General features: G+C 45.6%; 1 long non-coding RNA gene across 1 annotated transcript; it reads left to right on the forward strand.

Moving 5' to 3' along the window:
* Positions 1-998: 998 nt before the first annotated feature.
* LOC132536340 (uncharacterized) lies at positions 999-9,916 on the forward strand. The gene is made up of 3 exons (XR_009547958.1): positions 999-1,075; positions 1,165-1,261; positions 9,613-9,916. It is a non-coding gene; the product is annotated as an uncharacterized LOC132536340 (long non-coding RNA).
* Positions 9,917-11,380: the final 1,464 nt, after the last annotated feature.

Consider the following 11,380-nt stretch of genomic DNA (forward strand, 5'->3'; position numbering starts at 1 on the left):
GACCAGAGAAACACTTCAGGCGGAATTAGATGCCCCCTTTGCTGTACCACGACCGTCTCTCTCCTGCCTTCTGTCGCCTCTGTGTGGGCAGACAGGTTAGTGGCAGGTTCACTAGGCTGGAGGAATTGTAGTCACCTGGCCTCTGGCATCTGCACCGAGAGCTGATTTCAGCAAGCACCCGTCCCAGACAGGAGCCAGCCCACCACGCTGGCACCGTCCAGGAGCCCGTCGGCTGGGTGTCTATGCCAAAGGCCAAGAGTGACAATACTGAGTGTCAGAACTGTGTGGGGCTTCAGAGGAGCTGCCTCTGGTGAGAGCCAGGACATGTGGGCCACAAGAGAAACCAGGCAGGAGAGAACTGCGTGTCCTGAGAAGCACCTGCTCCCTGGGAGTAAATAATACTTTGACCTCGTGTCAGTATGTCGGCCTGACGCCCAGCAGGCATTCTGTTCATCCTTCATGGTGGGCCACCAGCCTCGTAACAGCATGCCTCTGGAGTCAAATGTGCTTTGGAAGAGAAAGCATCAGAATGGCTCCTGCTGGCTGCCCAGCTCAGTGGCCCTCCCAGTCTCAGCTCACAGCTGCTGCCCGACTGCAGGGCTCACATAGTGGGCCTGCCAAGTGCGGGGATCTTTTGCCCCCAGCTCAGGACAGAGGAGAGGGAATGGGGGCTGGAAGCCCAGGGTGGCACTCAGCTGAGGTCCCAGGAGGACAGGTGCTAGTGTCTGCAGTCGCCTCTCCTTCTCCCCTTTCTTTTCCCTTCCTCTCCTCCCCCCCCCCCACCCCCCTGTTCCTCGCCTCTCTGTTTACAGTCTCTCTGCAGGGCAGTATTTAAAATATTTGGACTATGGGTATCAGAGTCCAGGACTGAATACCAAGCTCATTGTGCGGAAGGAGAATTAGTAAGTCTAGCAAGAGGGAAGAGTAATGGATCTGTTTGGGAGTGAGTCAGAGTTGGGCAACTCCTCTGTTTTGAAAGGCTTCATTTGTTGGGCTAAAGAAAAGTGCAGTGGTTAGAAACTCCAGCACAGAGGGCAAAGAGATTTGGTTCAAATTCCAGCTAGACAACCGGCCAGTAAGTAGCAGGATTATATTTGGGTAAATTCCCATGTTCTCTTGACTTTTAGGGTGATCAACTAATCCAGGTTTGTTAATTTTTCCAAGTACTGGGGCCTGCCTCATCCTGGGCAAGGAGACAATGATTGTTCTGGGCTTCTGCACTGTGACGGCTAACCAAGTCAGACTCTCGGTGAGCACTCTAGTAAGTAATTCAGTCTTGGTGGCACCAGGGGCTCAGAGCTGTGGCATGCGAGAGACACAGCTACAAACACCTATCTCAGTGTAAAACATACTGATGTTTATTAATGCAATCAATTCTCTTACGTAGCTATGGAGAGATTTATTTTACTGATGAAGAAATTAAATAGTTATCTGTGTGGTAATAAAATTCACCAAACGGTGGTCCTGGAGGTGGCACAGTGGCTAAGGCACTAGACTCTCAAGCAGGAGGTCCTGAGTTCAATCCCCAGCAGCACATGTACACATGTACAGGGTGATGTCTGGTTCTTTCTCTCTCCTCCTATCTTTCTCATTAATAAAATCTTTAAAAATAAATAAAAAAATGCACCTAATGTTCATAGCAAAAAAGACAGGCATTCTAAACCTAGCTAGCTCTTTTATATCAAATCCCCGAGATTTTTTTTTTTTTTTTTTTTTTGGTCTCCAGGGTTATTGCTGGGGCTCAGTGCCTGCACTATGAATCCACTGCTCCTGGAGGGCATATTTTCCCCACTCTTGTTGCCCTTGTTGTTTTATTGTTGTCATTGTTGTCACTGTTGTTGGATAGGACAGAGAGAATCGAGAGAGGAAGACAGAGAGGGGGAGAGAAAGACAGACACCTGCAAACAATTTGTTTGGCTTCGTATGTTAACTCTCTTTTCAGTCACCAGGTTCCAGATGCCATCAGGATGCTGGCCAGGCTTCCCTGGACTGAAGACCCCACCAATGTGTCCTGGAGCTCCGCGTCCCCAGAGACCCACCCTACTAGGGAAAGAGAGAGGCAGACTGGGAGTATGGACCAACCAGTCAACACCCATGTTCAGCGGGGAAGCAATTACAGAAGCCAGACCTTCCACCCTCTGCAACCCGCAATGACCCTGGGTCCATGCTCCCAGAGGGATAGAGAATGGGAAAGCTATCAGGGGGCGGGGTGGGATATGGAGATTGGGTGGTGGGGATTGTGTGGAGTTGTACCCCTCCTACCCTATGGTTTTGTTAATTAATCCTTTCTTAAATAAAAAAAAAAAAAAAGACAGACACCTGCAGACCTGCTTCACCACCTGTGAGGCAACCTCCCCACTCCTACACCCCCACCCCCATACCCCGCAGGTGAGGAGCAGGGGGCTCGAACAGGGATCCTACTCAGGTCCTTGCGCTTTGTAGGCATGTGTGTTTAACCCACTGTGTTACCACCTGGCCCCTGAGATGTTTTGTTTTAGGTCATTCTGTAGACTGCCCTTAAGGCAAGCCACACTACAGCTTGAGCACTGCACAAGCCTCCGGTCAAGAAATCAGTGTGTGGAGAATGCCCCCAAATCACTGTTCCAGTCTTTCAGCCCTCCATCTCTTTACCTGGAAAAGTTCTTCTTTCCTTTGGTATTGACTGTTCAAAAAGAAACATCAGGAGTTGAGTGGCGGCACACTTGGCTGAGTGTGCACGTTAACTGGTGCAAGGATGAGGGTTCAAGCCCCAGCCTTACCTTCGAGAGGGAAGTTGTACAAGTGGTGAAGCACGTGTATCTCTCTCTCTATCTCCCTATCTCTCTACCTCTATCTATCTCTCTCTACCTCTCTCTCTCTCCCTCCCAGTCTGTATCTCCTCTTCCTCTCTCAATTTCTCTCTATCATGCCAAATAATAATAATTAATACATTTGAGAGAGAGAGAGAGAGAGAGAGAGAGAGAGAGAAGCAGACAGACCCAAGATGGAGTCCCTTGTACAAAGTCCCACCTCAGAATACCAAGGCTTCATACCTACCTAATCTCAGTTTCAGCCCCACCCAGGAGTGGAATTTTAAACCAATCGGTCTGAAATTTCCTGATCAACACAAGCAAGGCAACCTGCCAGCCAAGACCTCCTGCCTTTTCCTAAAGAACCATTAAGTAAAATTCATGTGAAACAATTCACTCTTAAATTCTTGGTCCCACCATCCTGTTGTCTTTATTTTACATATTTGTTTTTTTTAAATATCTTATTTATTTATTATTGGATAGAGACAGAGAGAAATTGAAGGGGGGAGGAGGAGATAGAGAGGGAAAGGAACAGAGAGCGACACCCACAGCCCTGCTTCACCACTCGTGAAGCTTTCCCCCTGCAGGTGGAGACTGGGGGCTTGAACCCTGCGCACTATAATGTGAGCACTTAACTGATGCCCCACTGCCTGGCCACTGACTGTCTTTAAAAGTCTCCTATTTTAAATTTTTTTTAAATATTTATTTTCCCTTTTGTTGCCCTTGTTTTTCATTGTTGTTGTAGTTATTGATGTCGTCGTTGTTAGATCGGACAGAGAGAAATGGAGAGAGGAGGGGAAGACAGAGAGGGGGAGAGGAAAGATAGACACCTGCAGACCTGCTTCGACACCTGTGAAGCGACTCCCCTGCAGGTGGGGAGCCGGGGGTTCGAACCCGGATCCTTACGCCGGTCCTTGCGCTTTGCGCCAGGTGCGCTTAACCCACTGCGCTACCGCCTGACTCCCTGTACAATTCTTCCAAATGCCTTTCTACTTGCTAGATGGGATGCCGCTCGATAAATAGACCAAATCATAAAACCAACAAGGAGTTTAAACTTCCCCAATCACATTCATCACATTCTGTTTTACCCAGCTTGGGCATCACCTTCTCCCAAAACCTGTGCTGTAACTTCCCAGGCGTCTTCCCTCCAGAACATCCTTTATCCACTCTGCTGTTTCATTGCCCTCCAGAGGTGTACTCTACTCATGGACTGTCTCCTGCCAGTTATCTAAAGACAGGGGTTGTTTTTCTTTCTACATCCTCCAGTCATAGTTTCAGACACATGTGAGGGACTTGAGCAGTGTGACGATTGTGGAGTTCATTCAGAACTGAATTCATTATGGTGAGTCACGATTCTTTGATCCTTCATAATAATCGTGACTATTACTGGAATGCTTGTGATGTGTCAGGTACTGTGCTGTGTACAATCCTCAGAACCAACTCAGGAGGTGACATAAATGACAGGTAGGAAAAACAAAGCTCAGAGAGGTCAAGTTACCTGCCTGAGGTCACACAGTCAGGAGGCAGAAGATGTAAACTCTGTTGTCAGTGCCGGAGTTCCTTGGTATGTACACTCCGTACTAGCTGACACATCCTGCAGGTGGAAGGGGGAGGGGACTGACAAGCTGCGGAGTGTCTGCAGTAGCTGCCAGCTCCCTGGGTTGGCACTGAACGCCCTTCCTAATTCCAGGATTCCTTTCTACCCTTGTGCTTTCCCATTCTTGTTACATCCTGGGACAAGGTGAAAAAGTCTGAGGAATGCGATTGTCTTCAACAAATTCTTTGTTGATGAGACCTGGGGGAGTTTCCAGACGCTTTCCTAAAACCCGTCCAAGTCAGAACAGTGGGCTGAGCTAAAATGACTCAGCGTACGCTACCAGAGTGTCCCAGGAAGTCAAGTCTCTGCACACATGTCTTCACTGAGCCAAGAAAGAAAAAAAAAAAAAAATGCAGCCGCCCTAGGTCCACCAAGCCTCCCTGTGGAGAGGAGAGAAGGGTCTGGACAAGTGCACACCAATGCTCAGCTGAGAGAGTTCAGGCGTGTGTCTCCCTTCTGTGACGTCTGCTGTATGGGAAATCGCAAGAATTGGGATTCTGAGTGCAAGTAGCAGATTAGAATCCCAGCAGTGTGATGACAGCCTGTGATGCAACCTTACTGAGCTGAGGGAACAGAACAGGGCCTATTTCAGAGGGCTGAGGTGGCACTCACCGTGCTAATGTTATACACAAAGCAGAGGCTTGATAACAGTGGTTCCTAACTACGTGAATGAAGTCAGGAACTGTTTCTGAGCATGGAGGAAGCTGGGAATCTCACTGACAGCTCACTGCTTATGGTGCAAACAAATGTACTTGCTGCACCATTGTTGACCTTGACTTTTCTTGGGCCGAGCGGCACGTACCACATTCTCCTGGCCAGCGGCTTCCTAAGTGTGTTTTCTGCAGGCTGGTATCTGCAGGAAGGACTGGTTTACCCCAAGCCCATTGTGTTCACAACCTGTGTTTTCTGCTTTGGCAAGCTGGTAGTACGTGACCCCACGATATTGTCTCAAGGAGACTTTTCCTTCAGAGGTCAGAGCAGAACTGATTTCTCACTCAATAAGAAACATGACTTTGAAAGATTTTTTTTCTGGACATCTTGCCTGAGGGCTCCTGAACTCTGTAATCTCAACTGTTTCTCTTCTCTTCTCTCTCTCTTTCCCTCTCTCTCTCTCTCTGTGTGTGTATCTCCAGATCTTGACAAATGATAGATTTAGAGGCTAGGTGGTGGTGCACCTGGTTGAGTGCACACATTACAGTGTACAAAGACCCAGGTTCAAGCCTCTGGTCCCCACCTGCAGAGGAAAAGTTTCACAAGTGGTGAAGCAGGGCTGCAGGTGTCTCTCTGTTTCTTTCCCTCTCTATCTCCCCCCCTCCCAATTTCTCTCTGTCTCTATCCAATAATAAATAAAATAAAATATTTTTTAAATAAAGATATATTTGCACTCAGCTGAAGAAGTTCTGTATGGGACCTGGGAAGTAGTGCAGTGAGCACTAGCCTTGGAAGCACAGTGTCCTAAATCCATTGCTCAACATCCTGTGTGCTACAGTGATGCTGTGATCCTTTCTCTCCTATCCTATCTTGTGTTTAAAAATAAATACCTTAAGGGTCGAGTGGTGATGCACCTGGTTGAGAGCACATGTTATAATGTGCAAGGACCCAGGTTCAAGTCCCCGGTCCCCACCTACAGGGGGAAAGCTCACGTGTGGTGAAGCAGGGCTGCAGGTGTTTCTCTGTCTCTCTTCCTCTCTATCCCGCCTCTTGATTTCTGGCTGTCTCTATCCAATGAATAAATAAAGATAATAAAAAGATTTTAAAAAAGAAAATAAGAGTCATTTATAAAAATAAATAAATACCTTTAAAAAGAAAAAAAAAGAAGGAGGATCTTTAAAGTCTTAGGCAATGTCTTTCTTTCTCTGACTTTAAGTGTGCCAAAGAAAGGTCAGTGTGGTTGTTACCTTCTTCTCAAGTACCATTTAATTGTAAGACTGAGGTTTATGAGAACTTTCAAGTCTATAAGTCCCAGAGAACTGATTTAATAGCTAAGAAATGAAATCCTCAAGAAGAGAAGTAACAGTCAGCTGGGGAATTTTAATCAGAAGTTCAGTCTCTGCCTAAATTCTTTCTCTCTTTTAATTACCTTTATTTATTATTATTATTATTTTATTTGTTTATTTTTTTAACCAGAGCACTGTTCAGCTCTGGCTTATGGTGGTGCGGGGGACTGAACCTGGGACTTTGGAGCCTCAGGCATGAGAGTCTGTTTGCATAACCATTATGCTATCTACCCTCCGCCTAATTACCTTTACTTATTTGACAGAGACAGCCAGAAATTGAGAGAAGTGGGAATTGTGTGGAGTTGTATCCCTCCTATCCTACGGTGTTGTTAATGTCTCCTTTCTTAAATAAATAAATAAATAAATAAATAAATAAATAAATAAATGAAGAGTGAATCTGCCAGGTTGACCTGGGTTTGAATGAGCAGCATCGCTTATGATAGCAAAGGCTCTAGACAGACATCGACAGCATGGCCATAAAACACCCCCTCTCAAAAGTGTTAAGTCAGTTTTTTCTTTGTGAATAAAATATTTTGTATGACTCTGAAATTATTTGAGATCAGCAGCAGTCTCTCCTGAATTCAAGGCTATAAAGCGAAGTCCCACCAAATGGGTTTGCATTTGACAGGAGTTTTAAAAGCTGAGTTTTAAGAATAACTAGCTACATCAGCTAGTAGCAGTAATAATTTCCCCTTTGACACCTAGATTACAAATATGGCAGGGCCAGGCGATGGCACACCTGGTACAGTGTAGGTGCTACCATCCTACCTGCAGGCGGAAGCTTCATGAGCTGTGAAGCAGTGCTGCAGGCCCATCTCTCTCTCTCTCTCTCTCTCTCCTCTCCTCTCTCTTCTCCCCTCTCTCCTTCCCTTCCCTCTCAATTTCTTTCTGTCTTGTCAAATAAAAAAATAAAGTTAAAAGGTATTAACAATGATCTTGTAAAAAATATATATAAAGTAAGACAGCCGGCCCGGGAGGTGGTGCAGTGAATAAAGTATTGGACTCTGAAACATGAGGGGCTCTCATTAGACCTCCAGCACTGCATGGCATGTACCTGAGTTCACTCTAGTTCACTCTCTTCCTCTCTCTCATGGAATCTTTATTTTAAGTGAGACAACCGGGGCTTAATGCTGGCTCTCCAGGTAGGGAGCACATATTATCATACCCAAGGACACAGGTTCAAGTCCCCGGTCTCCTCTACCTGCAGCGCAGAAGCTTCATGAGTGGTGGAGCCGTGTTGCAGGTGTATTTACTTCCTTCATTCTGTCTCTCTTTCCCTCTTTATTTCTCTCTGTGTCTCTGACTCTATGGAAAGAAGGAAGGCAAGAAGGAAGGAAAGGGTGAAAAGAAGGGGAAAATGGTCATTGGATAGAGTGGAATCCTCAGGCACCAAGTCCCAATGAGATAGATAGATAGGAAATTGATATAAATGTCAAAATGCTTGGTTTTTTTTTAATTTTTAATTTTAGTGTTAAAATGAATCTAACCAGATTAAAAAAAAAGACTATTTCTGCAAGTACAAAGTGTCTCTTATATTTAAAATAACCAGAGAACATCAAAACAAATAAAATGATACACTCTGTCTGGGGCCTGGCCATAGTGCACATAGCTTCTTCTAGCGTTTGCCCTTCTTCCGTAGCCAGTCAACAGCGTCAGGTTGAAAGCTGTCAGGAGCTGCTTGTTGCTGGCTTTGAAAGTGACTGGGATCCATGTGGATTCAGTTGGCTAGGAAGGATCGTCAGTTTCCCCAATGAATGGGGACTCACGGGATGCACCACGGGAAGGTCGATCCAATGCATCCGCGCACATAGCTGAGTACATGTATCACTCAAGGATATGTGCTCAAGGACCTGGGTTTAAGCCCCCCGCTCCCCACCTGCAGGGAGGAAGCTTCACTGCCAGTGAAGCAGGTCTGCAAGTGTCTATCTTTCTCTCTCCCTCTCTATCCCTAGCCCCCTCAATTTCACTCTGTCCTATCAAATAACATGAAAAGAAAAAATAAAATAAATAAAGTGGCCTCTGAAAGCAGTAGAGCAAAACAAGACAAAAAGAAACAGAACAGAATAGTATACTCTGTCCAAGTGACAGTCTTGGCACTAGACCTGGAGTTACCCCGCCCCCGCCTGCCACACACACACACACACACACACACACACACACACACACACACACACACACACTGTCCCTTGTTCAATAAGCCCGCCCTGAGCCAAAAAGTAAAAAATGGATTTTGAATACTGACTGACATATATTTACATTAAAAGTGTTTTGTTGGGGGTTGGGCAGTAGTATAGTGGGTTAAGTGCACTTGGTGCAAAGCGCAAGGACTGGCATAAGGATCCCAGTTCGAGCCCCCAGTTTCCCACCTGCAGGGGGGGTCGCTTCACAGGCAGTGAAGCAGGTCTGCAGGTGTCTATCTTTCTCTCCCCCTCTCTGTCTTCCCCTCCTCTCTCCATTTCTCTCTGTCCTAGCCAACAACAAGGACATCAATAACAACAACAACAATAGTAACCACACACGATAAAAAAAATGACTAAGGCAACAAAAGGAAAAAAAATAGCCTCCAGGAGCAGTAGATTCATGGTGCAGGCACTGAGCCCCAACAATAACCCTGGAGGCAAAAAAAAAAAAAAGTGTTTTGTTGACACATAACAAATTTTAATATTTTCTAGGTCTAGATAAACTTTACATTTTTCCTTATCATCTTCCTGTATTCTTTAAATTTGTAAACTTTTCACATATTTTTCTGTATCTTCTTGATTTCTGCTTATACTAGTCTAAGAATTAAATAGAAAGATCAAGACTTTTTTAAAATCATGATGAAGTCGTGTTTCCTGAGATTGTCTGGCTGACATTAGGATCTCTACGGGACAACTCGAAGATGAATTTGAGCCCAGCTATGGGATATGCTGAGGGAAGGTTGCAAAACTATCACTTTGAGGGGGTAAATGTGACCCTAGAGTTCATCTCCAGGTCATACAGGCAGGTGCACCCTTTCCACCGCAAAGTCTGGGAAATCGAGGCCACTCAGCCAATGACAGCGAAGTAGAACATAGACTGTTAGGCAGGTGTGTTTGATGCCAAAGTTCATCACCTTTCCACCAGCCCTCTACAACCCCAGCTCTGAGGCATCTGTCAGCCTCTTACGATTTGCATTATTATACCAAATGCTTTTCTGAAGTTTAAGTATAAATGACTCTGTTCTTGTGTGTTCTGTTTCCACTTACAGTTAAAACATGCTTAAGTGAGATAAGTCAGAAGCAGAAGGAGGAATATGGGATGATCTCACTCATAAGCAGAAATTGAAAAACCGGACCAGAAGGGAAAACACTAAGCAGAACTTGGACTGGAGTTGGTGTACTGCACCAAAGTAAAAGACTCTGGGGTGGGGCGTAGAGTTCAGGTCCTGGAACAGGACGGCAGAGGAGGATCTAGTGGGGGTTGTATTTTTGTGTGGAAAACTAGGAAATGTTGTACATGTACAAACTATTGTTATACTGTCGACTGTAAAACATTAATCCCCCAATAAAGAAATTAAAACAAAAAACATGCTAGCACACATGATCTCACTTAAACCCATGCCATACCTATGCTACAGAGGACATGCGATACTAAAACTCAGACTTCCTGTTCCTTTGGCCCCTCTTCCACAACAGCATCTTCCTTGTGTTTTTATATTCAGGCTCTCAATAGAAAACTGTGACAGGGGCCCAGCTGGTGGCTCAGCTGGTTAAATGCACACATTACAGTGCACAAGGACCCAGTTTAAGGCCCTGGTCCCCACCTGCAGGGGGAAAGCTTCACGAATGTTGAAGCAGGGCTGCAGGTGTCTCTCTGTCTCTCTCCCTCTCTGTCTCCCCCTCCCCTCTCAGTGTTTCTCTATCTCTATCCAATAATAAATAAATAAAAATATTTTGAAAGAAAGGAAGGAAGGAAATAAGGAAGAAAGGAAGGAAGGAAGGAAGGAAGGAAGGAAGAAAGAAAGAAAGAAAGAAAGAAAGAAAGAAAGAAAGAAAGAAAGAAAGGGAGAAAGCAAGCTAGCATATCTTGGTGCCTCTGGCAAGTGACTTAACCACGTTGTTTTGTAAAATGGGCACAGTATGTGAGTCACTGAGATGATCACCTAACTAACAGGACAACGTGCCCAACCCAAGTGCATTTGCATGTTGAGGCTGACAAGGTGCTCACACAAACGTATCTGACCCGGTCTCATGGCCAGACCATGTCAAGAGTGAATGACCTCTGCCTCACCAAAGCCTCGTTCAATGCAGTGTCATCTCCTCCAGCTCCTTCAGCTGACATGAGAGCCCTCATTTGTGTTATGAGTGATTTACAAAGTTACAGAATCACAGGGCTACAACTCCACACTGTTCCCACCACCAGAGTTCTGTGCCCCCATTCCCTCCATTGGAAACTGCAGTGGTTCTCCCAAGGTCACTGTTACGGACTGACTGTTATATCTGTCTCTATCTCCATCTCCATCTCCATCTTTATCTCCACCTCCACCTCCACCTCCGCCTCCACCTCCATCTCTATATCTATATCTAGTTTTTTCCTATGGCCCTGTTTTGTCTTCCAAGTCACACTTATACCTGTTACTGTCTTCAAAAATCCTTCCTTTTTCTTCTTCTCTCTTCAGGTCCTCAGAGAGTTGGAGTTGAGAACCCTCTGATCAACTTCCGCTAACATTTCTCCCCCTCTGGGAGTATGGGCCAAAATCTTTTAATGGTGTGCAGAGGTTAGGAGTCTGGCTTCTGTAATTGCTTCTCCACTGGACATTGGCAGGTGGATCCATATCCCCAGCCTGTTTCTATCTTTTCCGAGTGAGGTAGGGTTAAGAAGTTTTGGGGTGTGTGTGTGTGTGTGTGTGTGTGTGTGTGTGTGTGTGTGTGTGTGTGTGTGTGTGTGTGTGTTTAATGATTTATTTATTTCGAAGTGGGGGAGTGAGTGGGAGAACAGAGTGTCACTATCACCTTGACACACAGGGGTTGAACTCT

Source organism: Erinaceus europaeus, unplaced genomic scaffold (genome assembly GCF_950295315.1).
Source record: "Erinaceus europaeus unplaced genomic scaffold, mEriEur2.1 scaffold_662, whole genome shotgun sequence".
NCBI lineage: Eukaryota > Metazoa > Chordata > Mammalia > Eulipotyphla > Erinaceidae > Erinaceus > Erinaceus europaeus.